This window comes from Eumetopias jubatus, unplaced genomic scaffold (genome assembly GCF_037043125.1).
Source record: "Eumetopias jubatus isolate StellerSeaLion01/CBP00866 unplaced genomic scaffold, mEumJub1_p1.0 scaffold_8, whole genome shotgun sequence".
NCBI lineage: Eukaryota > Metazoa > Chordata > Mammalia > Carnivora > Otariidae > Eumetopias > Eumetopias jubatus.
This window is the reverse complement of record NW_028274814.1, coordinates 59,791,316-59,817,016: the sequence shown is the minus strand read 5'-3', so window position 1 is coordinate 59,817,016 and position 25,701 is coordinate 59,791,316. Positions and strand designations below refer to the sequence as shown.

Below are 25,701 nucleotides of genomic sequence, written 5' to 3'. Positions count from 1 at the left end.
AATCCCTGCCCCATCAATCTTACAGTTAGTATGTATATTATTTGCATGATTGTGGGTATATTGAGATGTGTTTTTCTAGTTAATGGTGGACTGATTCACACAAAAATGGCAAATATGAGACCCAACTGGTAGCAGTCAGTTAGGCAGTATTTAGCAAATGATCTCTGATACCCTTGGTCAACTACTGGAAAATAAATGAAGGGAGAGGTAGAGAAACTAAGGGAGGCATGAGAGGCCACTAGTTATGCAGACTAGTTAGGCCATTCGTGTAACTTTATTGCCACTCCCATTTTGCCATTTAAAAATGTTTATTATTATTACGTAGTCACATGGATCTAATGAAATTATTTTACAATGAGAAAAGAAGTTACTGTGCTGCTTATAAAAATTGCTTGAGTAAAATGTAAGATTTGCAGTGTTTCCAATACTGAGAGTATATCAAAACTGTTTGATTAACTGGAGATGTTACTTCCTGATTATTTAATGACACAGTATACTTGGAAGCTTATCATTAATGTTGTCACATGTCTAAAAACTAATTTTCTAAGTGCAGCTCAGTATTAGAGGTGACTAAATATCACATTATAATTGAGATGAGAACTATATCATTGTATTGTTGAATTGGTGATGTCAGGCCATTCTACTTCACAGCCCCAAAGGACCATATAAAAGGCATTTGCAAGCAAGATGTAAGTACAGCATCAGCATAATTGTAGCCAAGCAGAGCTACAGAACGAGTTTGTGTGTGGGGGACGGAAGGTCCAGCTGTTCTTGAAGGATTATCAGGTTTTAATGGAAAGCACAGATGGAACCAATACTATTGTCTAGAGTATTCTAGGGCAGAGGCTAAAATGTGAAAGGTGATCAGTGGCAGGCCGATTGTTATACCAAACAAAACTTTTTTGTTAAGATGAAAAAAATGTGAACCAACACTACCCAATAACACTGATTCAGAGGAAATAGTCCCGAGTGTTTCATTTTAGCCATTGTAGAGATGGTCATATGTGGTGTGCAGCTGTAAGCCGTTCTCTCCGAATTATTAGAGACTGAGCCCATTATTCTGGGTGTTTAGGCAGTTTTACTGGATATGGACCATTGCAATCGTATAAGCGCTCTATTGTGTGCCTACTAATTTAAAGTGCTACCATAAGCCAGCCGCAGCACCCATGGCTTCTGTGAGTGAATGAGTCATGCTGAGAAACAGACTGAATATGCAGTCTAAAACTTATGATTTAAGAGTTTGGATATATTTAAAATTCTGTGAATTCCTTGCCGAAAATCTAACTGGTTGAGATCAATGAAGAATCAGCTAGTCCAAAAAAAGTGCTTTTTAAAAGAAATACTGTCATTTCTATGCTAAGTTTAATACTGGAGCTACTATATATACAATTATGTATTTATGTATATAATAAATTATATATATATTTTGTGTATATATATATATATATTATATATATATATATATAAACTCCCAAAGGTTGCTAGATGTTGGCATGCATTTAAGAAGCCCCAGTAATTTTTATCATAACTTATTTTGCCTTAGGTTCACAAAAATTCCACCTTGAAAAAAACAAACCCTGTTATTTCTTAATGGCCTTACGTGTAGGCCTAGACACTTTTTTGAGGTGAAGTGGCATTACTTTGACTAGTGCCTATTTATAACCTATACAACAGCACTTAAATGTCATAATGCCGTTTCATCACCCCTCAGGACAGTCATCTCTGCACATACCCAATACCAAACAGTAAAGTAAATCTTCACTAGCAAATTGAGTTTACAATGGTTCATGGGTAACTTGACACTGAACTCCTACCAGCGACCCTCTTTTGCACAAAGGCTGCCTGTCAACAGAAATGATTTCTTAAATGTGTCTGGAATTTGTTCTAATGGAAAAGCACCTGGACAGAGTGAACTGTGTCTTATTCGGTTTTATTGTCTCCTCCAGTTTTCAATAGTAAATCTATCTCTTTTCACGTTTTTTTCCTACCCTATATCAATAAAAAATATATAACTTTTGAGGAGCATAATGTGATCTTGAGGACAGCAGAAGGGAACGCCCCTTTTTTGCCACTGCCCTACTCAAAGGAACAACTGAGCAGGTAATCATCACAGTGTTACAGGATAAAGAAAAGATATGTCATATGCTTCTCTTAAAAGAGAATTTGTATTTCTGTGAAAGCAATTGATATTTGAATCATTTCCTAGTTTTCTTTTGAATAATTAAAATCAGTTTGAGAGCCCAGTATTTGCGAAGTTTGAATGGCATTAGAGAGTCGCCAATTGGCATTGCTTGGTAGTTCTACTATTTGTTTCAGTTTTGAGTTGGGGAATATTTTTGTATTCTGGGAGAAGCTGTTCTAAAATATGTCATCCATTTCACATTTTCCCTTCTTAAGCTGATATTTTTATGCAATACAAAAATAAATAAATAAAACACTTACTGGGGCTACAGGATGGTCATAATATCGGAAAGTTGGCCCTCGGCCAAATTAACCAGGAAGTGGCAAGGATATAGCCAATTTTTTTTTCATTCTGAATTTAATATCTGGCTCATTTTTAAGCATAAATTTTGCACTAAGTCAAGTTGTTTTCATTCAGAAGAACCTGATACTATTTTGGCATTCTTTTTTCTATGCTCTGTTCTACAAATGTTTGCTCTCTAATTATAGCTCACTTCAATACCTGGATTAAAGAATTAGAAATTATACCAGGGGCTTATACTATATTGTAAATGGATTTTATACCTAAAAAAAAGTAATTCTGTGACAACTGTATACAAGATGTTGTGCCTGACGTTTTAGAAGATATAAAGACTCTAAGTTAGAATAGGCCTGTGTATTATTACGAGTTACAGTCTATATGACTCTGTAATAATTGAGCACATTGATTCTGTTCATTAGACATAAGAGTGTTCACTAAATCATCTATATCATTAGATTTTGGTATTGAATAATAATAATATTTGAAACCAATGTGTTTGAGGATCTCCTTGTAGGCTAACATAATTCAGGGAGTGAATGATCTAGGCATAAACAATCCCTCGTCAATATAGTATTTCATTACATTATTCTTATTTGCTCATCCAAATATATAAACAGACACAATTAAAATTTTTTAAGTTGGCAGAGTTGTCACATCTTCTTTTGTCTTAATAAAAGAGTTATCTTTATGCTTGAGCTTTTTTTCTGGTTTTCAGGGTATTTTTACCATAAGTTAGGATGTTTCTAACCTTGAAGTTATAATTTCTCTATCCTCTTTCCTGCCCACTTTTTAGAATAAAAGTGGCAGAATAAAAAGAAATAGTAAAGACAACAAAGAAAGAGACTAGAGAAAAGGACATGGGGAGAGAAAAGGAGACCTCTTTCTTTTAGGATGGCCTATTTTCATCCACTATTACCCTTACTACTCACTGGCCCACTTCACCATTAACTGCTTTGTCTGTCAGTAGCTCCCAAGACTTATGAAATATGATAGAGGGCTAAAGCAATAGTCGTCTGTGCTTATGAGAAATAGTCAAGGGACATGACAGTTTCAATGTACATATATTTTTACACAGATGTATAAATTATTTGATTCTCTATCTCTAAATATTTTTATAGTGATACATTTAGGCCTTGACTTTTCGATTCTGATAAAGTAGAATTAATATTAAAATAATACAAAGAGAACTTTAATCATCATGATTACATAAATCACCTCCATTTCTGTTTTAAAACTTAAAATATGGAATGAAGGTTACGTTAAGCCAGTTGCACTGTTAGGAAATAGTGGAATTCCAGTGATGGGCTCACCCATAGTTCAGAAGGCTTTACCATCACGTTAAGCATACATAGCTGGAAGGAAGAGTTCTAAACTTATACTTTTGAATTTGCAGTTCTTTGTATTGATGAACATTATATTAAATGCTTTCTTAAAGTACATTTATCTATAGGTCTGTTTTTCCAGACACACAATAACCTCATTTTTTTAAAAATAGGCAAATGTATAATTAGAAAAACTGAACAAATTGCAAGTCCATAAAGGAAAACGTGCAGTTAGTCATTTTCATTAGGACAGATACGTGAAAGATCCTGAAAAGAAGCACTGAGCAGAGCGATACTAGAAAGTTTCAGCTGATCTAGTAGCTGTCTTTATGTAAGACAATAGATCTTGTGAATATTCCTCTTTCTTTCCAGGCAGCTAGCTAGTCTGGTTAACCGAAATTGTTGAGTAATTGCTCTGTGGTTGAGAACAAAATGCTGAATTAAACTGTTCCCAGCACAATAATTGTGTGATTATAGCATTTATGTTGCTGGCCAAAGGAACAGTCATTAGGTTTGGAAGACTTACCAAAACCACAAGTACAAAAAAAATGCAAATCACATGTAAATTGCTGTTTAATACCTATAGTGGCTTAGAAATGAAAGTAAGAGTAGAGCACATTTCTAGTTGAAAGAGATGATGAACCTGGGAATCTTGCTTCTACGTTTAGTATATAACCCTGAAACTAGGAAGATGTTGAACGTGCATTTTGTTTTTCCCTTCTCTGCACTGCATGTATTCTTAATCATGCATTTATTTCTCTCACAACCCCTCCCCCTTTCTTCCACCACTAGTCCCATCTTTCTCAACTTCCTTGTTAACTTCAATATTTTTAATTCTGTAAGCCTGTCTGAAAAGTTCTTTTCTTTTCCCTTACTCAAAATTTTGTGGTGAAAAGAACTTATGAACCAATGGGGTGTTGGGGCTAGTACAGGGAAAGATTTAATAAGAAAACTGTCAGCAAATACATACCAAATGTCAAGTAAAAATGAGTTACTAATAAAATTGAAATACTATTATTTCTTTTCATTTCAAACTATTATGCTTTCTGTTGCTGATAAATGCATGGACTAAAACATTGTGGTGGGGGGGGGGTTTCTCCTGTTATTGCATTCTTCCAGGTGAACCATTTACAGACTGAAGTCTCCCTGTGATGAGGATCAGGTCTTGCTAAATACATGTGTGGTGTTGAGAACCACATGTGAGCTTCAGGAGTAGTAGCTATGTAGACAGTATTAATCGTGGTAAGACTAATAAATGAAAAACAGTAGTTTTGAAAGATGAATGACCCAATAAGAATGAGTGTTAGATTCACTGGGTCAGTCATGAACTTAATTCAAGGATGTGAATAGACATTTTAATAAAAGTTTTCAGGATTCTGATAGGTTTCATTTGATTTTTTTTAAAATACACAATGAAATAAATTGAATAATAATCCCACCGGCAGTAAGGACAGTCACACACAAGGCAGAATAACTAAAATGCTGAAAAATCTTTGCTGCATCTCCCTCTTCTGTAATCAGAAGTACGTTTAACAGAGAGATTTACACCAAGATTAGGGCTTAGTTTCCCTATCTACTTGCATAACCGCCTGGAGAATTTACTTCCTTTATAAATTTGTAAAAGCTACCTCAATAATTGTTTAATATTAGTTCTTATGAACTATTTTATGTTGATATAAATGGGTTTTCAATATATATCAAAACATGCTATTCTAGCTTTTGCCTGTATTATGCATGTTTTTACTCATTTGAAAAGTGTGTTGAGCTCAAGCCAATTAAAAAATGGGCATTTTAGTGAAAATTTTTAAAACTTCAATTTTATCAAAATCTGTACACAACTTGTTAAATGACATTTTATTTTACAGATTATATCAACTCTTGCTTTTTTTTACTGCTAATATCTTATCAATTTCATTTCTAAGGTTTTTCTCAAAATTTTTGAAAAGCATTTTCATATATACCATGTATATTTTTTCAAACATCCACAAATTTTTTAGTCCTTTTTGTTGTTTCAGTGAACAAAAAAATTATTGTACAAAGAGCTTAAAAATACATGTTCAGAATTTAAAACTTTGTATGTGATGTTGACTTTTGAAAAAACGTGATTTTAAATTTATTCTTCTTGATTGTTTTCCCCAATAGTGCAGTCTTCAAACTGTACAGGTTTTGAATTGCTAACCATTACATGATATTAAATAACCTCTAATTCCTGCCAACCACCCACACATTAATTAGAACAAACACAGCAATTTTAATGATCCCACTTGTCAATGGTAAAGCACATTTAGAAAATAAGGATCATATTTCAATAATCAAATTGTATTTTTCATAGAAACATAAACTCAATTCCCAGGTAAATGTTTCAGTCTTTTCTAAAATGTATCTCATAAATCTGAAGCTAGACAAACTTGTCATTCATAAAGAGACATTTTTATTTTTGGAGTCCATTTTAAAAAACTAACATTTTCTCCTCCTTCTAAAGCCAAATGTTTTCATCATAATTTTGCATATTGCTAAATCTCTGAAATCTATTGGGTCTTGCTTTATGGCTTAATGTGTGGACAGTTTTTATAGATGTCCTGTTTGCCTTAAGAGCATTTGTATTCTGTAATTATTGGGTGCAAAATTCTATATAGGTCCATTAGATTAAGCTTTCTAATTGTATTGTCCAAATTAACTATGTCTTCACTAATTTCACTTGAGCTATTAGTAATTAAGAAATTTGTACTAAAATGGCCCACAATAATGAGGGTTTATTAATTTCTCTTTGCAGCTCTTAATTGTTGCTTTATAAATCATGAGATTTTTTTTTTTAGCTACATAAAACTTTATTTTTCCCCCTTTACCTATTTCACCCATTTCCCTACTCACTACTCCTCAGGCAACCACCAGTGTGCTTTCTGTATTTAAGAGTCTGTTTTTTATTCTTTTTTTTCTTTCTTTGTTTTTTAAATTCCACATATTGAAATCATGGGGTATTTGTCTTTCTCTGACTGACTTATTTCACTTAGTATTATACCCTTTAGGACCATCCATGTTGTTGCAAATAGCAGGATTTCATTCTTTTTTTGGCTGAGTAATATTCCAGTGTGTGTGTGTGTGTGTGTGTGTGTGTGTGTGTAACTTCTTTATCCATTCATCTATCCATGAATACTTGGGTTGCTTCCATATCTTGTAAATAATGCTGCAATTAACATGGGAGGGCGTATATCTTTTTGATTTAGTGTTTTCATTTTGGGGGGTAAATAACCAGTAATGAAATTACTCGAGGGGCACCTGGGTGGCTCAGTCAGTTAAGCGACTGCCTTCGGCTTAGGTCATGATCCTGGAGTCCCGGGATCGAGTCCCGCATTGGGCTCCCCGCTCGGCAGGGAGTCTGCTTCTCCCTCCGAACCTCCACCCCCCTCATGCTCTCTCTCTCTCTATCTCATTCTCTCTCTCAAATAAATAAATAAAATCTTAAAAAAAAAGAAATTACTCGAATATATGGAAATTCTACTTTTAATTTTTTGAGGAATCTCCATAGTGTTTCCCACAGTGGCTGTGTCAATTTGTATTCCTCCTAATACTGCATGAGAGTTTCTTTCTCCACATCCTTGCCAACACTTGTTATTTCTTGTCTTTTTGATTTTAGCCATTCTGAAAGGTATAAAGTGATATTTCATTGTGGTGTTAATTTGCATTTCCCTGATGATTAGTGATGTTGAGCATCTTTTCATGTGTCTGCTGGCCATCTGTATGTCTTTTTGGAAAAATCTCTATTTGGGTCCTCTGCCCATTTTTAATTGGATTATTTTTTGTGTGTTGAGTTGTATAAGTTCTTTATATATTTTGGAAATTAACCCCTTATCAAATATATAATTTGCAAATATCTTCTCCTATTCAGGTTGGTTTTCGTTTTGTTGATGGTTTCTTTCACTGTGCAAAAGCCTTTTATTTTGGTGTAATTTAATTTTGCTTTTGTTTTCTTTGCCAGAGGAGACATATCTAGAAAAATGTTCCTGCAGCCAATGTCAAAGAAATTACTGCCTATGTTTTCTGCCAGGAATTTTATGGTTTCAGGTCTCACATTTAAGTCTTTAATTCATTTTAAATTAATTTTTGTGTATTGTATAAGAAAGTGGTCCAGTTTCATTCTATTGCATTTTCAGTTTTCCCAGCACCATCTGAAGAGACTGTCTTTCCTCTGTTGTATATTCTTCCCTCTTTTGTCATAGTTGAATTGACCATAAAATCATGGGTTTATTTCTGGTCTCTCTATTCTGTCCCATTGATCTATGTGTCTATTTTTGTGCCCAAACCATACCATTTAGATTATTACAGATTTGTAATATATCTTGAAATCTGGGATTGTGATACCTCTAGCTAGATTTGTTATTCTTTTTCAACATTGCTTTGGCTATTTGAGGTCTTTTGTGGTTCCTCACAAATTTTAGGATTCTTTGTTCTAGGTCTGTGAAAAACATTGTTGGTATTTTGATAGGGATTGCATAAATCTCTAGGTCATTTTGGGTAGTATGCACATTTTAACAATATTTATTCTTCCAATCCATGAGCACGGAATATCTTTTCATTGCTCATCCTTTTCAATTTCTTTCATCAATGTTTTGTAGTTTTCATTGTACAGATTTTTCACCTCCTTGGTTAAATTTATTCCTAGATATTTTGTTACTTTTGGTACAATTGTAAATGGGGTTGTTTTCTTAATTTCTTTTCTGCTACTTCATTATTAGTGTATACAAATGCAACAGACTTCTGCATATTAATTTTGTATCCTGTGACTTTACTGAATTCATTTATTAGTTCTAGTAGTTTTTTAGTGGAGTCTTTAAGGTTTTCTGTATATAGTATCATGTCATCTGTAAATAGTGAAAGTTTCACTTCTTTCTTACCATTATAGATGCCTTTTATTTCTTTTTCTTGTCTGATTGCTGTGGCTAGGACTTCCAGTAATATGTTGAATAGATATATATAACTTCAGAATTATTATATCTTCCTGATGAAATGAAACTTTTATGGTTATTTCTGGGAGCTCTGTATCCACAATAATCCTTTTAGAATTAAAGTTTATCTTGTATGATACAAAAATAGGTACTTTAGCTTCTTTGTTTATTCATTTGGTTAATATTTGCTTGATATACTTTATTCATACCTTTTCAACATTTTGGCATTGTAATTTAAGTGTATTTCTTATAAAGTAGATATAGTTGGATTTTCTTAAAACCTTAATCTGTTGGTGGGGCGCCTGGGTGACTCAGTTGGCTGAATGTCTGACTCTTGATTTCAGCTCAGGTCATGATCTCAGGGTCATGGGATTGAGCCCCATGTCATGCTCCATGCTTAGCTTGGAGTCTGCTTGAGATTTCTACCTCTCCCTCTGCCTCTCCCCACACTTACTTTCTAAATAAATAAATAAACAAACAAATAATAAATAAAATCTTTAAAATATCTGTTGGTTTCTGGTTTTTAGCTTATAAGCTTAGTCCACTTACATTTATTATGATTAAGCTTAAGTCTCTCATTTTATTCATGCTTTGTATTTGCACCACATGTTGTATGTATTTTTTCCTTTTTATTTTTTATATATTAATCTCTAGTTTTCTCTTTTATTTTTTTCTTTTTGTTGGTTTATACATTATTTACTGTATTTCTATTTTTTATGGGTTGCCTTGGAAATTTAACATGTCTAGGTAAGAGTGTCTGAAATTGACAAATTTTGAATTCCTCCTCTTGGGTTATAAAATAATATTAGAACTCCATAACTATGAATATTCCTCTCTTATTTGACATGTTATTGTTGTTGGAATTAGCTCTGTCTGGTTCTTTTTTAATCCAAATATTGGTCATTATTTTCATTGAATGTTTATTTTTATTTATTGACACGTTTACCAATTTCTTCACTCATTATTCTTTCTTGGGTACTTTTTCCTTTTTTCTGAAGACATCCTTTAGAAATCCTTTTAATGAAGGAATTTATGGTTGACTTTTCCTGGAACAAAAGGGCTTTATTTTGTATTTGTTTTTCAAATTGTTTACTGGGAAACACTTTGAAATTGACAGTTATTTTCTTTTATCTCTCCATTGGCTCCTAGTGCTACTGTTTAGAAGTTTGCTGTCAAACTAATTGTCATTCTTAGGTTGATGACTTCTGTCTTGCTGCTTTTCAAATTTTCTCTGTGCCTTTGTTTTTCTAAAGTTTTATTAAAGAGTATTAAGTGGTATTTTCTTCTCAATTATTCTGTTCATATATATTTTGTCTCTTGCATCTATGGCTCTATATCTTTCAAATTCAGAACAGTACTCAACCATTAATTTTTAGAATAGTGCCTACCTTTATTGTTTTTTCTGTTCCTTTCTAAAATTCTGACTAAGATTTGTTGGAACATCTCATTCTAGCACCATAACACTTAACCACTTTTTCATATTTTCCATTTCCTTTCTGTGAACTGAAATCTGGCTAATTTTTTTAGATTTATTTTCCAGTTAATGACTTCTCTCATCACCTATATCTAATTACTGCCTATCCATCAAATAAGTTTTAAATTTCAGTTATTCTGGGACACCTGGGTGGCTTAGTCAGTTAAGCATCTGCCTTCAGCTCAGGTCATGATCCCAGGTTCCTGGAATCGAGTCCCCAATTGGGCTTCTTGCTCAGCAGGGAGCCTGCTTCTCCCTATGCCTGCCACTCCCTCTGACAAATAAATAAAATATTAAGAAAAAATTTCAGTTATTCTTTTTTCACTCCCCAAAGTTCTATTAATTTTAAATTTTCCTGAACATCTCTGATAGTTTTTTTTTATTTGATACTATTTTTTATTCCACCTTTTACTTAAGTAAACATTTTAAGGATATTATTTTATTCTTCATATGATAATCTAATACTTGGCTGCTTTTGGGTGTCTAAATATGTTGCTTCTTGCTTCTGCTCTTACACATGATAGATTATTCTTGGTGTATTTGTTAAGTTTTTTAGTGAGTTTATGTCTGGATGAACTTAACCTGTGGGAAGTCATAGTATCTAAATTGGTGATGTCTGGTCTGTGGTAGTGAATTATTCCGCCAGGTTCCAGGAGGCAGTATAAACCAGAGACCACTTATTTTTAATTTTGTAGCTTGATGTTTCCCTAACCATATAGGAGTTTTGATTTGAATTGCAGACTCAAGTTAGGTAAAGTCTGTAGCTGAATAATGGAAGTTCATTATTATGATCAGTATTCTTGTAGTAGTAGAATATAAAGTCAATGAAATGAGGGATTTTAGTCTGTTGGATTTTTTTTTTACTATAGTTTTTCAAGTACCTGGGGAAATGTCTTATACATCATAGGCCCTCAGTATTTGTCAAAGAATCATCATCATCCTAATCATCATCATCAGTAGTTTTCTACCAGAGCTGTTGTAGAAACATTCCAGTATGCTTGCTTTAATTACAATATTTTCCTTTAAACTCATCTTTCAGTAATGGTGTATCCCCCCTTTTGTCCTGCATTAGTGCAGGAATCTGAAGGTTAGGTTTTTAGGGACCCAAGGCTTTATCTTGGGTTCTAGGTGCTATTACCTATATTTGCCACCAGTGTAACCCCTCATTCTCCCCACCTACTTTCAACTTACTAGTCCTTCCCTTCTTCCATGTTCAACTTCCTTGGAGGCTGTACATCAAAAAATATGTTGGTTATTAGTAACCAGGATCTACTTCTTTGTAGCAGCAGAGATTTCTAGGATATTTGATATTATTTTCCATTATACTTTTTAAAAATTCTGTGTTGAAATAATTATTTTCAAGCTGTGTCATTCAAAATATTTGTGATTTTAAAATTTTTCATGTAAGTTATAGTTTATTTTGTTACGGTAAGATTTATTTTTGAGTATATCCTTTATTTGAGTGGCTATAAAGTACAATGGTTAAAAGCCTGAATTCTAGCTCTTTTACTTGCTGTCTGACTTTAGGTATGCCTCAGCTTCCTCGCCTGTAAAATGGAGGTGATGGAAGAATCTATCTCATAAGGTTTTTCTGAGTTTGGATGAGTGAGAATAGAATTGTGCAGAAGTCAACATGGAAAAAAAAGGACCATGAGAGAAGCTTAGGGAAACAGAATAGGTGTTAAGATTAACAGCCATCTATCAAATACCTTTTGATAAAGGGCAGGCAGATGGAAAGAATTCATGTAGTCAGTCTGTGTTCTCTTTTCATCTAATAAAACATCCATATAAAACTAGAATTGTCACAATTATTGATGACATAAAGAAAATGTCTTTCTAATAGAAAAAGCAGTCTATAGATTTAGCAAAATACCGATGGTATTGCATAATTCATCTTTATTTAAATGTTGTCATTATGCATAGGCAAGTTATAGTGCTTTTGGCTGCACAGTATCAAGTAAATTTAGTAAAGTAGTAAAATTAGCCATACTTACATATATTGTTGCAAGTAATGTACAATCCCCTATTGAATGTATTTACACTGGAATAATTTATAATATTTCTTCTCAACTAGATTTAAAAACTTTTGATTATATAAATGACACTCTGTTCAATGTATTGTCCAATTACAAAAATATTTCACATTTTCAGCTTAAGAAACATCTAACATGCCCTTTCTGGTAATTTCACACATTTTATTTTCAGTGACAAATGTTCTAGTGAGTGGCTTACTGCTAGAATGTCTTCAACCATGGTAGAGTTAGACAAGCATCTGAGTACCAAGTTCCAACAGAGACAATAAGGCAGTGCCCATTTTCACTCAAAGAGCAGGGATTTTTCACATCCTAAGGAATGGAACTAGACATTAACCTGCCCTAATATGATTGCATTTGGGGGAGATGTTTGAAATGTTATTTTTGGTTTTGTTTGCAGGAATACTTGTTGTGAGGGCTTCTTCCCATGTATATAATGTTTCTCGTTACTGACTCCATATACTCTTTGCATGCTACAAATAAACTCTCATACACTAGCCATTCACACCAATATAGTACCTGCTAGCTAAAAAATTGAAATTACACACCAGGAAAAGTTTGAATAAAAGAAATGTATGCAGTATAATTACATTTATTTTCTTAAAATAAAAATAATACATAGTTTAAGGATAGAGCTATTTACTTGAATTTTTAGTCAAGAATTAAAATTTTTTTTTGCATATGCAAGTTCATGTCTACAAATTAAACTGTATTCTTCATGAGTTTCCATACTTTTTAGTCACATTGCTTTATATCTTGCTATATGGCAAAGAGTAAAAAATTCAACTGCATTTAGTGGCACACAATGTCTCACATTTGAACTAATTTCCTAATCTTTTAATGTATGTGTTCTTTCTATATAAGTAATAAAAAATTGCAATTTTATCATAAATAACATCTACCTGCTGTTCTTATGGTATTTCAGTAAGGACACATCAGGCTTACTTCTCTCATCTCCTGAGGAATAATGAAGTGCATGAAACCTAACTTAGCATAATTGACACTAAAACTGGGGTCTGAGGAAGGTAATGAATTGGGGGTAAAAAATGACAACATGGCTATGTGCCATATTTCAGGGCATTAACTTTGAGGGAAAAAAATGTTAAATCCTGAATGAAAATGAAATAAGGCCTAAAATCCATTGTATAAAAGAAATGTTTTAATAAACTAGTTACTCTTATAAAAAACTGAGACTGAAACATGAGTAGCCTTTTCTAATAGTAATTGTTTTTTAAAAATAATTGGTGCAATTGACATAAATTGCGTATGTACTATATGCTAGGTAGTAAGCTGGATATTGTGGATACCAATATGAGTTCTCTATGCCCTGCCCTTAGGGCAGTTTACTCATGGAGATAGACACAATTAATTTCAACCTAGTGGAATCCCTATATGGAGTAGAGGCAGAAGAAAATGGTTTGTGGAACACAGCACGCTCACTCTTACCTTAAGGTTTTTTATTTGTTTGTTTGTTTTGTTTTTTTGAGAGGGAGAGATTTGGTGAGGGGAGGGGCAGAGGGAGAGGGTCAGAGAGAATCTTAAGCAGATCCCCCACTGAGCGCAATGCCCTACCTGGGGCTCAGTCTCACAACACTGAGATCTTGACCTGAGCCAAAATCTAGAGTTGGACACTTAACTGACTAAGCCACCCAGACGCCCTATTACCTTAGGTTTTTAACATCTCCTCTTCCATTTGCCTGGAACACTTTCCCTCCAGACTGCTGAGGTTTATTGTGTCAGTTCTTCCAGATCTTTTTGGCACTGTTCTCATTGATCCTATATTTAAGCTTGCAACCTCCAATCCCAGTTTTCTTTTTCCTCTTTCATTTTTTCTGTACTGTTTGTCTGTCTTATTAATTGCAATATTCCTAGACACAAGAGCAGTAGCCAGCACAAAGTGGGCACTCAACACATTAAATGAATATATTTTGCTTGGGGAGTTTGGGTAGTCTTTAAAAAGGCAGGGATGCTGAAGCTGGATTTTGAGGAAAAAGTAGTTCTTGAGTAGAAATCAGGTGAAGTTTTCTGCTTCATCTCCTTGTCTCTGATTTGAAACAGGTCAAAGAATAAAAGGTCTCCTGTCTGGAAATATCCTAAGTCTAAAGAGGGAAGTGTAAAGTAACACAGGCAGGAAATAGAAAATGTTAAAAGATTTCATAATCCAATGCTCATTGCATAGAACAAATACTAGTGCTGTAGGATATTTCAGCAAGAAATACACTAATAAAGGTCAAAGTAATTGGCAATGATTTCAGGAAACTTTGAAATACATATTAGTATTATATGTATTTTTTATAAAAATCAGAGTGGAAAAATTTAAATTTTATTTTCAATCATTCTTTAGTTGCATGTCAAAGAACAATTTAAGATCTTTAGGGATCTTTAGGATAGCAATTCCTGTATTAAATATTCTTCTATGATATGCCAGGCATTATAATGTTCTATTACATCTGTTTTTCTGATTAATTTTCAGAGTATTAAAGTAGTATGTATACATGTTGAAAATTTAAAAAACAATGTGGACAGAAAATATAAAGCAAAATAAACTAATAAACTATAATAAGAAGAAAAAGTCAAAATGCTACCTTTGCTATAAAAATCTCTTAAAACATAATAGAATTTTTCTTTTAAGGATAATTTAGGGGCGCCTGGGTGGCTCAATCATTGGGCGTCTGCCTTTGGCTCAGGTCATGATCTCAGGGTCCTGGGATCGAGCCCCGCATCGGGCTCCCTGCTCAGCGGGAAGCCTGCTTCTCCCTCTCCCACTCCCCCTGCTTGTGTTCCCTCTCTCGCTATGTCTCTCTCTGCCAAATAAATAAATAAAATCTTAAAAAAAAATAAAGATAATTTAAATGTAATCCTGTTTTTATGCTGAGCAAATATATGGGAATTAATATTGATGTTTCTCTACTCTTTTTATATAAATCAGTATTTTTATTTCAGAAAATTATTACATATTTGTTTTACAACTTTTTTTATAATTGAGAAGACTCAAAAATTTAAGTTCTAGACTTGGCTCTAGTTTTGGCTATTGTGATCATGGGTAAATCTCCAAATTATTTGTTTTCCTTTCCAATTTCCTTATTAATAAAATTAAAATAACCATACCTGACCTGCTGATCTCCAAGAGGCAGGATAAAATATAAATGAACTAATTTATGTGCAAGAACTTTATAAAAATAGAAAACATTATTCTAATATTGGACATGACTATTTCAAAGCGCATTTAACCCTGCTTCAGATAGTGGTGAAGTTGTAGTTTTTTAATGTGATCTTTTAAAATTTATTCATTTAGCTTTTTTTTAAGTCGAGATACAGTTCACATTCCATTAAATTCACCCTTTTTAAAAGCATACAATTCAGTGGTTTTTAGTATAGTCATGGTGTTTTGTAACCGTCCCCACTGTCTAATTCCAGAGCGTTTCATCACTCCAAAAAGAAATCCTGTACACATGAGCAGTCACTTCCAGTTTAACCCTCCCCACAACATGATAATTTTTTGAGGTGTAATATTTTAAAGAACTTATGTTGAACTGAGATTTATGTTGCATGAGGAAAAAAATCACTAATAATCTATTATAGGCCATCGAGCAAAACATCATAAATCAGAAATCAATAACTAGTGAATTTTATTAAGTTTTCTAATGATGGTGTCCTGAGAAATATAATTGAAAAATATATTATATTTCATGTTGGCCATTATATTTTATGTTGTCTTTCATTTGCATGTAAATGACAATTGACATAGTAATGCATGATATAAAATAAGATTGTATTAGTATTTGCAGAGCCTGATTCTGTTCATACGAACAGAGAAACATGCACACTCATATGAACTAGGCTGTTTGGTTGTCAGGAGCCATGATAAGTAATACAAATAGTCACACACATTTGAGGAAACAAATAGAGTTGCATTATAAAGAAAGACTTTGGTTTTATCAAGTAACAGCTATTGAGCTACGTAAAATATTGCCTTTAAGAAACAGATGATAATCTAATCCTAAATAATGCATCATTTGAGATATTTTAATCATTGCTTTTTAATTCTTTCATTCGGCTCAAAATTGTCCTTGGCAAATGAAATGACTGTTTTTCCCATACTCTTTCACAATTGCCTTCTTATTTAACACCATATTTTTGCCACCCTCAAGTTTCTATGATTATCAACTTTTAAAATAGAGATTTTTCCTTAAGTCAGCAAATATACTTTGTTTTATATTTATAAGAAATATGTTTATTTATAAGAAAAATGTTTTATATTTATCAGAAATGCCATCGTTTTGGTTGATATGAGTTTAATGTATATTAAAATGGTGCTTCATAAGAATGTAATGCTTAAATTTTGAAAATAAGTAACTATTAGAAAAGAAAACTACACAAGTGAAACCTGCATAGTACTAAGAATGAAATTTCATGGCCTTAAAGTGACAGAGGTCTTAATTCTACGTCATCTGAAAGTGGTTGTATGCCAGTAACCATGCCAACAATAAATACATCATGCAAAAGTAAAAATGCAATGGTGAAATGAGCCATTGAAAGGAAGAGTCAGTGACCATATAATAATATTTCAGTTTCTATTATATCTAGTAGCAATCTGGTTAAAAAGAAATGACAGTTGCCCTGAAGGAAATAAAGTGGAGGTATTATTGTAGTAGTAGTTTGGAAAGAAAATTGCACTGTGTCTTGACTGGATTACTTCTTTATCCTTGCAAACTATCTCCCCCTCTCTGTGATGCTGCTTCTTGCCTTCTTTATACAAATTGAGTTTGTATCATCTAAACTCATAGGGCCCAGGGGCCCTTCGGTGACAGAGAGGAGGAGGAAAGGGGGAGGGAATTAGAAAAAGAAAATGTGACAGGCAGTTTTGAAAAGAAAAGCAATTTTCCTTGTGGGTCTGTTCCTAAATAGGAGTCCTTCAAAGCAATATTTTGCTTCTGCAGAGCAGTCAGTCAGAATCAAGTGCATGCTTGTGCTGTTTTGTGGGGCTTGGCACTGACAGGTTTTAGTCAGGAGGGGTGGGAATACAGGGGGATCGGATGTGGCGAAGTTAGTAGTTTGGCTCCATCAGCCCTGGAGGCAGACTTAGCACTTGCGATGGGACAAAAGTATTTGTAGTCATCAGATAACTTTGCAGTCAGCTTCAATAGCATCACTCCTTTCTTTTTTTTTTTTTAATTTTGGCAGCCAAGCTCTTAGTAGAACCATCTGTCTTTCTATTAGTATTTTTGAGGCCTGTTTTGAAGCCACTTTGCTTGGCAAAGTCACTTTCATCCTTGGAAACGATTTTTAAAAAAAGTTCTATGGCTTTTTGCCGAAGAAGAGTACTATGTAAAAAAAATCCACATGGCTGTTCATTTTTGTTCTAAAAGAATATGACTACTTTGTCTTTGTCTTGAATCACATGAAATTAGAGGTGATACCACCCCAATGTGGCTGTTGGGAAGTGAGAGGCAGGCATTGCAATTTTCGCACTGTTTTTATGTCCCTGTATCTCTAGATGAGATTTTCTTTAGTCTTCCTAGTAGATTAATTGGAAGATAAATGGACGTCTTTATTCTTCATTTTAGTGTAGTTTTTTTCGTTCCTAAAGACCATTGCATTGGCTTGGATAAACTGACAAATCTCCTTTCTGTTCTATGAAATGAAAAATCACAAACCGTTAGTGGTCATTGAAGATCCCATGCCTCTTCTCGCTAATGGTAGAAAGTCAGCTTTGTCATCCTGGTTACTCCAGTTTGGGTAATTATATCCTGCCTACCTAAACCCCTCTTGTAATCTCATTTGGATATTATCTTCTTCATTTTCTCAACAACTACTGTGTAGTATCCCTGTGTGCTTCTAAACAGCTGCTGAGTTCCCCACTGAAGGTGGCTGAATTTCACTTGTAGGTGAACTGATCCCTGAAGACGATGTGTGCTTGAACACAACAGTACTCATCTGACTGAACTCTCGAGGAACATTTGAAAGTTTTAGGTTTTACATTTGATTTGTTATTGTGAGGACTTAAATCATATAGCTGCCTTTTATGTTAACATTTGTGAAATGTAGTTTAAGCAAATCTACCACCCTAAGTTAACTTCCTGTTTTTCCAGCTCTCACACAAACTGCTCCTTGATACCGTGGAGTCCCTCTAGCTATTTGATTATTTCCCCCGTCTAGTAATGCCTTCCAAGCCTCTCTTCCTGGGGTAGAACCCAAAGCCCATCGTTACTCAAAAGCAACTTTGATTTCCTCATGAGGAATGTGGGATTCCCACAATCTCCCTTTCCTCCCCAACCTCAATGCTGGAATTCACCTTCTCTGCTCCTCAACCACAGTGACAGGCTCTGAGAAGAATCACAGGAAAGGGAAGATGCCCGGCATCCTACTTCATGAGGTCTCTCCTCAGGCTTTAGCGTTTTCTATCATTCCTTTTAATTGTCCATGGTTTACTTTCTTTCTCATTTCTTCTCAGTGACAATCCCAAACTCCCTTTCCCTTGCTGAACTCCCTTGTTTATTCCCCATCTCTCTCATTTTGGGCATATAACCTTGCCTTCATCACTGGGACAAGTTCTTTCGTCAGGACTGATTTTCCTTACCTTCTCATTTACCTGTGTATAAAACATAGCTGCTTACATCCACTCAAATAACACCATTCCTCACGGCCCAGAGAATGGGGTGTTATTCTCATTCAAAACTAATCCCTCTATGTTGATTTGGTTTTCAGCTTCCTCCGGAACTCTAGTCCACCAGTTAGTTTCTCTGTTTCCTACATTTAAAATTCTCTATCTCTTTTTGCTCCTCTCAATCGATAAATGTGCTGAAAACACTACTACCTAAATAAAGTCTATGCGTCCCTAGGTAGCTGCTATCAGATGTCTCTCTTAACTTCTCGAACCTTCTCTAACAATAAGTCTACATCGGTGTCTCCTTTTTTTTTTTTCCTGTCATTCAGACTGCAAACCAAAACATGGTTTCTATCCACTGTTGTAATGGAATTGATGTTGTTAGAGTCATCACTATCCTCTAATTAACAACTCCAGATTATATTATTTTTTTGTCTCTAAAATACTCTTTCTGCTAAATGTCCACTTTTAGTCACTACCTCAACTTTGAAATTCCATTGGTTTTTATAACACTGTACTCATGTTTTTATTTTTACCTCACCTCTCCACTTGTAGATTCCTCTTCCTCTGCCCATCTTTGAGTTATTGTTGTGACCAAGATGATTTTAAGCTGTCTCTTCTCTTTATACTTTAGATCCTCTCTAGATTGTTTAGTTTACTCTATCAGCTGGTGACTCATCAGACTGTAGCCTCTAAAGATCTTCTCCCTAGCTTCAGATTGGAGCCTTATCTGTCTGCTAACAAGATATCTCCAATAAATAACATTTAGGTACTTCAAACACGTCATATACAAAACCATATTCATTATCTTTCCATGAAAACTATCACTACTCATCTGTGCTTTTTTTTCTGGTGTAAATACATAAACTAGACACCTGAGAGTTATTTTTGACTATGTCCTTTTATTCACCATATAGATATAGATAAATACTATAGATATAAATATATATAAATACTATAAATATATTTATAGATATAAATATAGATAGATGTAAATACATAGACTTCTTACATATCCACACATATGTAACATCTCCCCCATTATCAACATCTCTAATTTTTAAAAAATATCTCTTGGCTTTTTCCCCTTATTCCCAACCTTCCTATTACTGACCAAGCCCTCATAATCTATTGCCTGGTTGACTCTATTAGCTTACTACCTGATCACTTCCTATCTGGTCTCTATGCTTGGTCCTTCAAATCCCTTCTCCATATACCCATCACAGTATTCTGCCTAACCTCTTTAACATCTCTCACTGGTTCCCCATAGCCTACATGGGGAGTTTCATGCTTCTTACCCTGACACACAAACGGATTCAGATTGACCACTGCTTCCCTCTTACCTTTTTTGCTATCCCAGACTGCTCAGATGGCATCCCCTTCACATGGTGCTTTTTCTTGTCCTTATTTCTTTGCTCGTGTCTCATCCTTTGCTTAGAATTCTTTTCCCACACTCCCATCTCTTTGCTTGGCTAGCTCCTGCTTATCCATTCAGACCCTGTACCTCATGTACCTATCTCCATGAGGCTTGCCTTGCTTTCTCCTGGCTGTTAGGAGTCTCTCGTCTGTGCTTCCGTAGTATCCTATACCAGTCTCTGTTGTTGAATTAATGGCAGTGTGTTATAGTTACCTCTCCATTCGCCCCACCAGACTGACCCAGAGCTCCTAGAAAGCAGGCATCATCGTATGTGAACTCATCTTTGTATCCCTGGCTACCAAAAGTGTACACGTTCTGCTTAGTGAAAATGTTGATTGAATGAATAAACTAATAAATAGAGCCGTGTGACTGAAGGCTAAATGAATAATCTCAAGTACCTCGTTGATAGAATAGTTTCAGGGAGTCACTAAAGGGTTTTGCAATAGAATATCTACATAAAATAGAAAATATTTAACTATGAATAATTGATAAGTATTAACTTGGTTTTTTTACAAGTATGGTAATGTGGTTGGTTTGTGTTGGATTCTTAAGATTTTCGAGGGCAAGATTGCACTATATGGTAAAATTATAAAAAATGTTAAAACATAATGTGGCATCTTAAAGGAAGTAGCCTCTTAAATTTATTGTGGGTTATTATTCTAACTAGTGAATAACATGCTACCTATTAAAAGGACTTAAAATTTTGTGACAAAAGAATTTTGTTAAAACTTAATTATAAATGTCACACATTTTAAACCTTAATTGGAAGCCTAAAAGGAATTTCATGCATTAAGTCAAAGAAAATAAATGAAGTTAATAGTGAATAGGATTTGGAAATATTCAAAACTGCAAATATGTAAGTGTGAATTACTAGCCCTCTAAAAAACTAGTTTTAGAATTTATCCAGAAAGCATTATACTGTTTTGATGTGATGTGTCCTTTTCTCCCAAAGAGTGACTAAATTTCAGTAGCAGTAAACTGAAAATTAGTTAAGATATAGCAGTAACACAATTGGTATTCATAGTGGCACTAGTTATGTTCTATAAAGTTGCCATGAATGCTGAATTAGCAAATACCAAACAATTGCTCCTGGGAAAAGTACAGTTAGGTTCCTGAGAGCCTTTGGTCATACCATTTTCATCACCTGATCAACACATAACCTTATTTTATGTGTGTTTCCTTTTAAAGACACCTTATTAATATTTATTATATTTATTATTGATTTTATATGCATTTTAAATAGTGAAATCACCAACAAAATTTCTTACTCCTTTGCACATGTCTGTGAGTGACTGCAGAAGCACTACTACAAGTAAATTTGGTGGTGGGAGGGTAACAAGTAAATTTTAGTGAGTAGGCAAATTTGCACATATAGATTCTACAAATAATAAGCAACTGTATTTTGAGAGGCGTTTTTAGTGGCAAATGTGGATTAGCCACACATTTTGGATTATATTTATTTTACTGTTTCTCAACCTTAAAACTCTGTTATTCTATATATATTTGGATCTTGGAAAATTTAGACACTAAAACAAATTATAAAACTAAAGCAAAATGCATTTCCATAATCATAACAAGACAAAAGGTTTAGACTAGACAGATTTTTAAAAGCACTGGAATTCATTACAATATATTCTTTAGAATAGTCAAATTTTTACCTGAAAAATTAGTTAATTATTAGGGTTTAAGTGAATTACGTGGATAAAAACTGTCACACACAAATAGTCTATGTACACACAAAAACTAGTTAAACAATATAACAAGAAAACATTCCCTTTATGATAGCAATAAAATATATATATATATATATATATTTTTAATTTTATTATTTCATTTGGAGAGAGAGAGTGTGTGAGCTGGGGGTGGGGCACAAGGAGAGGGAGAGAGAGAATCCTACGCAGACTCTGCACCAAGCACAGAGCCAGACTCGGGGCTCAGTCCCACAACCCCGAGATCATGACCTGAACCGAAACCAGGAGTCAGACACTTAACCTCCTGAGTCACCCAAGGACCCCGGACATAAAAATATTTTTAAACAAAACTTAAAAATAGAATTACCAAAAATCTACAAGAATTATATGAAGCAAAAGAAGATTTGAATAAATTGAAAGATAAGGCAGCAGGCCTTAACTGCCAATAGCAGATTGGCTATCAAGCCATCAGGTTAATGAATTCAAATAGAAATTCCATATCCTAAAATTAATGTGGAAAAATAAATGTTAAAAACATCCAGGAAATATTTGAAAAAGAAAATATTAATGATAGAGTAGTAACTTTTACCTATTATTAAAACATACTGTAAAGGTTTAATTAAACAACATGATACTAGAATGTGATAGGCAGGCATATCTGTCCATTATAGAAATATGTAATAAATTCCTAATATATCTGGATTACTTTTCTATTTCTTCATGCATACATAATTCTAAGAATCATGGACATATCATAAAGTGTAAAACTATTTAGCTATGGCTTAAAAATAAGAACACAAAGCAGTTAGTACTTTATGCTGTCATTCTTTGGTGAAATTAGATTCCTTTCTGGGCGTTAAGTAACTGTTGTCCACAGGCCTTTTGTGGACATTTGAAGTTGGTGCACAAAGATGTATTTTAGAATATAGGACTATATAATTTGTTCTTTATTCATGAATTATCAATACATATATAATGGTTTCAGCTACTGTGCTAAGCTCTAGAGGTACAGTAGTAAGTTACCACCTCTTTCCTAAATAAGCTCATAGGTCATAAGGGAGACTTGAGTTATACAAGTAACTATTATTCAATACAGTAAGTATTGTATTAGCTTTATGAGGTTAAAAGAAATAACAGTTCTTTCTGCCTGAAAATTGGCACCACAAGAAAGAAGTGCTTCACAGGCAAACACATTATGTGGGTCTCAAAAGCCTTTGAAAAATAAGTAGAATTTTGCCAAGAAGAAAAGGAAAAGAGAAATCACTCAAAACAGAGGAGAAAATACTTTTGAACACACTCAGGCATGGAAAAACACCGAGTATGCAAGGAACTCTTGATGGTCCTTTGAGGCAAGAGTACAGGATCTGAAGAAGGGCAACATATCTGGAAACATAGACTGAGGACAAATTGTGAAGAATCTTGAATACCGTGCTGAGGGATTTGGTTGCTCTTCTTTAGGTAAAAAACAAACCATCACAAGTTTCTCACAAAAGGGACATATAAAAAAACAGATAAAAAACTAAATTAGAAGGAATTCTCTGAACCATCTAGCTTAATATCTGGTTCTACCCTGTGGGCCCCAGAACCTATAAGAGTCAGGCAGTCTACCTTTCAACTGCTTATATACCTGAAGGCACTCTGTAACTCAAGGCAAAACATGAAGAAGACAAAAAGATTTGTTGACAGTGACTGAAAGCATTCTTTAAGACAGTACTTCTCAAATCTGGATGCACACTGGAATCATCAGGGGAACTTTAAAAAATGCTCATGGCTGGGTCTCACCCCTATTGATTCAGATTCAGTTGTATGGGAAGCAGTCTGGGCACTGAGAATTTTTCAAAGCTTGCCAGGCGATTCTAATATACATTCAAGTTTGGGAACTCCTGCACTCAACCAATAACTTATTGTTTCTACAATTCTGGAAGTTATTTTTCCCAAATTTTAAGGTATTTGAAATTTGGATACATCTTATAACCCTTATATGCATTTCATTTGAAGTCCCTTTCTTCTTCCCTCTAAAATGCTCTTGTTAAATTTATCTGTACATTGTATAACCGATGGTATCTTCGAAAGGAGATGTACTGTATACAATATGATAACTTACAAACAACAAAGTATAAAATATATACAGGAGCTGGCTTGCTGTTCGTTTCTTTGCTTGTCATTCTGCTCAGCATCCTCTCCTTGCAATGAACTAGTACCCATGCTGTTTTGCCTTTGGATGTCTATCTCTTGTTTTAGACGACTTATTCCTACAAGCCTGCTCAGTATGCACTCTCTAATTTTGAGTCTTTAATCATTTTCCACTGGTTTCTACATAAGGTATATCTTTCCTCCAATATGTTCAAAAAATGCTGGCTGTAGTGATCGAAACCTTCCGCGCTAACCTTAAGACACTCTTTTTGTATTCCTCTTTTGTTGTCATTCCCTTTTAGTTTCACTCTGGTGGCCGTGATAGGTTTAAAATCCTTTTGGCTAAAAGAAATGCTTTCCAATTTGGAGTCATTGCTGAAAACAGATCTCTCATTCTTACAGTGCTTATTTTTCTCTCTCTGTCTCTGTGTCTCTTGCCCCCTCCCTCCCACCTTTCTCCTAAACATCCTCCCCCCACCAAACCACAGTGCATATTCTCAACAACCAAAATCTCAGAAATAGCTCAGAGGTTTACTGTGAAAGATGAAATAATGGACAAACTGAAGGTGGACTTTTAAAGTGAGAAATGATGAGCACTATGAGAATCACAAGTGCTCCAAGAACACTCAGTGCCAATGAGAGAGAGAGAAAACAAGTCTGAGAGATGGCTCAGGGTTGCCGTTAGGATTGGCAACTGAGTGAATTTGCAATCTTTTCTGGATATTGCTTGTCTTAGTTTTTTATCATTGTCCCCACTGTAATGTAATGGGCATACATTACATTGAATCTTGCTTTTCTTATTCACTCTTCTTTCCCTACTGACAAGCTCATTTTCTTGTTCATAGTAGGTGTTAATTAAATATTTTCCAAATAGCTTAATTAATGTGTGGGAAGAGGAGTAAGGGAGAGAGAATGAAGTGTCAAATATGTGATTTTTAGTAGGATCCTAAATTCTTGGTCATATGTTTAGTGACAAACACTAACCAATAATCATGTTCACCAGGGCCATCTTGCTTAATTAAATATTTGGGGGAAAAAGCCTACTTATTTTATTTTGGTGATGACAATCTTTGCATTAATCATTAATGTGATATTGCTGCAGAAATGACTATATTGGATTATATTTCTAGAAATCTCTGTTCAGTTCAAAGAAGAGAAGCCAATAAAAAAAGCTGGTAATGAATGATTAAAAAAAAAAAAGAAGAAGAAGATAGTGATTCCATGGTACTGGGTTATTTATTTACTGATGTGAGAGTGACATCAGCAAATTAAAGTGTATTCCAAAGATGGCAACCAAAACAGAGACTTTGTGGTCTGAGGAGTGGTTCAGTTGATTGTAAAAGATAGATAAACACAAAAGTATAACACAGAAAGAGATTCAAGGGACTGGATTTTAGACCTAATCTAACTGTCCCATTCCTTGGCCATGGACGAGTCCGTTCTTTTTTAGTCCTAGTTACCTTTCTATAAACAAAGGGGAAAGTCTTAGTGACCCTCTAAGCTTCTTTACCAGCTCTTTTTTTTTTAAATTGCAATATTACATGAACATGACAATTATCTTCAAATAATAAAAAGCTAGTTATATGTAAAATGATACCA

General features: G+C 34.1%; 1 protein-coding gene across 1 annotated transcript in view; it reads left to right on the top strand.

Annotated features, from left to right (window-relative positions):
- The window catches only part of SOX5 (SRY-box transcription factor 5), a 1,012,050-nt gene that overhangs the window by 862,530 nt on the left and 123,819 nt on the right, over positions 1-25,701 (top strand). The gene's annotated exons all lie outside the window — the stretch shown is intronic.